This window comes from Magnolia sinica, chromosome 13 (assembly GCF_029962835.1).
Source record: "Magnolia sinica isolate HGM2019 chromosome 13, MsV1, whole genome shotgun sequence".
NCBI lineage: Eukaryota > Viridiplantae > Streptophyta > Magnoliopsida > Magnoliales > Magnoliaceae > Magnolia > Magnolia sinica.
The window spans coordinates 48,599,310-48,604,033 of record NC_080585.1 but is presented as its reverse complement, the minus strand read 5'-3'; the positions used below and the strand labels follow the sequence as shown (position 1 = coordinate 48,604,033).

The window sequence follows — 4,724 nt, the reverse complement described above, 5'->3', positions numbered from 1 at the left end:
TCTTCTAGTTTAATATAGTATTAGAGCTACTATTTTTAAAACTCTAGTAGAATCTCTCTCTTTCTCCCCATTCTTCCTTCTTTTTTTCTTCCGAAGGTCATGCAGGACCTGCATCTTAGTGGTAACCCGCCACATTCCAATGCTCATAAAGTCAACCCACTATGTTCTGATGTTTCCCGATAGCCCCTCTGCTTTTCAGACCGCATCACACCAACTCCAATAACTCCGGCACCAAGACCTAAACTCAAACCTAACACCTAAATCATGAACCCACCGTATCGTAAACGCAGATCCTCACTGTTCCCATTTTTAGCAAACCCCGTTCACTAGCCCTTTTCTGGACTCATCAAACTCGGCTTCACCATTGCAGGCTGAACTCATCGCCATTGCATGTCATTAACCACCTTACAACAGATCATAGTTTATATTTCTAGCATAGCATTGTCATTGAACCTCAACCACCATCATCATCATCATCATCAAAACCCATCTCATACCTCCTTGCAACAATCGCTCATTGGATCTGCAATCTTCTCTATCCAAATAGCAGTCGGTTAGAAGTCTACAAACCCATTCCATCCTTTATCCATTGGAGACACTACCATAAATTTGAAAACTATCAGTTGAAATTACATGGTGGGATACCATGATTGCATGCGGAAGTTTAGCAGAGCTATAGAATGAATGGTTGTCCTAGAGAGAGGTGATTAGGACAATTTTTTTTTTAAAAATCAATCAAAACTCTATTGCTTAAACTAATATGTTAATTTAAACTAAACAAGGCAATTAACACTAAGGCTTCCAATCCAATAGTGGGTCCAATTACTAAAGATATGTCAATTATGCAACTAGTCTATAATCAAAGTAGTGTGTTCATGTGTGCTTTACAAGTTAAGTGCCTAGCATACAATTCAATTGAAGCATTTAAATAATTTACCTAATCAAACACGTAAGAATGAATTAAACATGCACGCAATTAATAATTCCGAACACAAGCATGTATAGTGGTTCAGTTTTCCTACTCCACTCCTGGTGGACATACTATCCCTTGCGAGAAGCTTACACATGGACTTACTCATGTAGTCACCCATATTAGTGGCCTACACATGGACTTACCATGTACACACTCGTATCAATGGCCTACATAAGGACTTACCATGTACACACTTGTATCAATGGCCTAGACAAGGACTTACCACGTACATATCCATATTAGTGACCTACACAAGGACTTATATGCGTACTCGCCCGTGTTGGTGGTGATACAGTCCTACACAAGAGCCTACACGAGTTTGGGTTACAAACTCTACAATCAATTCTACATAAATAATGGGTGTGTGGACTCTTACAATATGATAGCTTACTTTGTCAGATTAAGCTCCTTTTGTAGTGCCCTCTCAAGTTGCTTAATCGATGCTCTCTCGTGCTTCAATCAGCTCCCATTGTGCTCTCTCGATCATTGATGTTGACGCTTGCCAATGCTTTGGCTCCAAGATCAAATACCTTGCATACAATGCTCCACTGAGGTGACCAAGGTGATGGGAGGATTGTGAAATCTCGTACAACTAATAGAATATTGTAATCTTAAGGGATTCAGTTAGATGGATTTTTTAAATGATTTAGATAAAGGATATACCAATAAAGTTGGGTCTAAACTCTAGAAAATGGTAGAATTTAAACTTATCTTCAAGGTTGAGGTTGGAATCCTTATTATAGTGTTAATATCAAGGAAGATGACTTGCAACTCATGGGATTAGAGGTATAGGATGGGAGATATGAATGTACAATCACCTAGCTTTTTATTGTACCAAAAACTCTTCAGTTTGTCCAAGAACCGAATGCCCTTTTATAAAAGTTATTTTGAATCAAAGTTAAGGTCACCAAGGAACCTCATATACATATTCTTTGCTCCTTGATGCTCTACGTCCTCTTATGTCTTTAGTCTTCAGGTTCTAATGGCTTAACTGATTACATGACATACGGACTCACGTGATTAACAAACAAGGTACGTGAACCAGTGCACTAACACCGGTCTCATATTTGCATCTTTATTGGGGTCGTTGTTGAGTGTGAAATATTGTATATTTCTCCTTTATTGTGCATTAGTTTTATATGTATATGTGTGTTAAACTGATCTAATTACATGTGTTTTTTTTTATGCAAGGTGATTTAGAAAGTTATGATGAAAAGCACGATTAAAGCTAAGATTTAATGTTCGAAGAATGACTAAGTGAAGGATTGGATCTATGGAGGTCATTATTGAGGAATTCAAGTGCCAAATATGTATGGAAACTAAGTTCCAAGGAAAGAGAAATGCCTAGAAAATCACACAATACATTAAAAAAAATAACAGACTTCTTGGTCCCACCTAAGATTGGTTCGGTCTGACCGAAAGTGCATCAAAAAGTCCAACAAGAAAATGTAATTTTCATATCTAATTCGGCTGTAACCAAACTTAATTCAGTTTGAAGGTTCGGTGTGACCAAAGGAGCATTCGGTCCAACCTAAGGAAGACAGATTTTAGAAGAATTTTGAGAAAATACGACTGCAAGTGGGAGATAAATTCGGTGTGACCAAAGTGATGTTCAATGTGACCGAAGTGTAATAAAAGTGTGAAAATCTAAAGTCAGTGTGAAGTCGGTATAAGTTTTTCTTATTTAAATGGGTGATTTAGGCTCTTTTAGGTACGATTTAGGGTTTGAGAGAGATGGAGTTGTGGAGTGTCCACGAAGTAGTTCTTCTTCGCCAATCTTTATGTTCTATGATAATAGTTGGCTAAATCTCTTAGCTAGGACTAAGAGGTGAATCTTGTAATGATTTTTAATATTTTAGTTTATTTTTATTTAAGTATTGGTTTGAATGTTGAATCCTTTTTTGAATTTGGTTTGAATAAAACTTTAGTTTTAATTTACTTTTATCCATTGTCGACTTTGGGCACTTTGGATGATTAAGAAGGTTAAGATTGTGGGCTTATCTCTTTTGCAAGGAATTGACATATAAAATTCATTGGTCCATTGTAGGCTAAGGGCAAATAGATGCTTTGAATTCCCTACGATTAATACTTTTGTGCTTTATGTGGGAACTGAACCAATTGAAGTTCAATATCTATTTTGGTTTGTGATTGATGAATTAACCGCTCTATTATCTTACTAGATAGGATAGGACTTTAATTTCAGTTGAGTTATCTAATTGTATCAAGTGAATTATGCATTAAGAATGGCTAAGTGGATCCTTGGCACTTTGGTGTTTTCTCCTCTTGATTTTTCTTTTTACATTACCCAATTTACATCATTACTTATTCTACACTAATTTTATAGTTAGCTTAATTCTAATTTTAAAGTGTTTTGGAGAACACATAAATATAAATTCCTACAGATTCGATCTCAGTCTCATTGAGTTAAAACTACATCGTAACCCTGCACTTGGGTTATTATCCTTTTAGATTGATCAAGTTTTTTGCGCCATTGTTGAGGACTTCGGCTGCATGTTTCTGAAATACCTTAGAGTTAGAATTTGTGTATGATTAAGATTAGTTTTCTCTACGTTTCTATATTATGATTTATTTTTTTAGAATTTCAGATACTAACATTGTTTATTTGTTTCACATAATCTAATCTAGAATTGTCAATCGGGTACCATCCTTCTAACCCTCTTGCTTTAGTTTATTTTATATTTCTTATTTCGTTGTAGAAGTTTTAATTTTTGTAAAAGTAGGTTTAGGTTTAGAATTAGGCTTTGAGTGGTTCATGCCCAAGTGGGTTTGTGATAACACTCTTCGTCACTTAAGTGAACGAGGACTAGTTAAAGGATTGGCTATCCATCGTCGTATTAAACAACACCTAAGATCATCTAAATTGGTCGAAAACATGGCTGAGAATCAACCCGATTGGAGTTATAAATAACAAGGAGATGAGAATGATGTGCACAATGGTCCCCTAGCTAGAACCTTATGTGATTATTTACAACCAGCTAGGACGAGCACCCCTTCTTACATGATTTTTTCACATAATGCAGGTAACGTAGACTTAAAACTGGGAGTGATCCGACTACTTCCAAAATTCTATGAACTAGACTCTGAAAGTTCATATCTACATCTCAAGGAGTTTAATGAGATTGTAGCCACCCTACACTTCAATAATGTGTCGAATGATACCCTAAGACTAAAATTGTTCCTTTGTTCATTGAAGGAGAAGGCCAAGTCATGGCTTCACTCCTTAAGATCGAGATCAATTAGGATGGGTTAAGATGACTTGAGAGTTCCTTAAAAAATTCTTCACGGTTCATAAGACTAACACTCTTAGAAAGGTCATCATGAACTTTTCACAAAAACAGGAAGAAACATTCTTCCAATTTTTGGAGAGATTTAAGGATCTTGTAAGTACTTGCCCACATCATGACTACGAAATTTGCTGAGTCATAAGCTTTTTCTATGATAGACTGACTTCACCCATTCACCAATTTGTAGAGATGATGTGCAATGGGGATTTCATGAATAAGGATCCCGATGATGCATGAGACTATTTTGACATGTTCACTGAAAATGCGCAATTCTGGGATACTTCAGCCAAGTTGACCCATCTTAAGTCGACTTAATCCAAGGAAAATGGAGGAATGTATGTCTTAAGGGAAGAAGATGACGTCAATGCTAGGGTAGTTAACCTCACAAGAAAAGTCGAGGCCATCGAATTGAAGAAGTGGAAACGGTCAAACTCGATGAGACCCTT

At 36.4% G+C, this 4,724-nt stretch overlaps 1 non-coding gene across 1 annotated transcript; it reads right to left on the bottom strand.

Annotated features, from left to right (window-relative positions):
• Positions 1-4,293: 4,293 nt before the first annotated feature.
• LOC131224474 (small nucleolar RNA R71) lies at positions 4,294-4,399 on the bottom strand. The gene has a single exon (XR_009160955.1). It is a non-coding gene; the product is annotated as a small nucleolar RNA R71 (small nucleolar RNA).
• Positions 4,400-4,724: the final 325 nt, after the last annotated feature.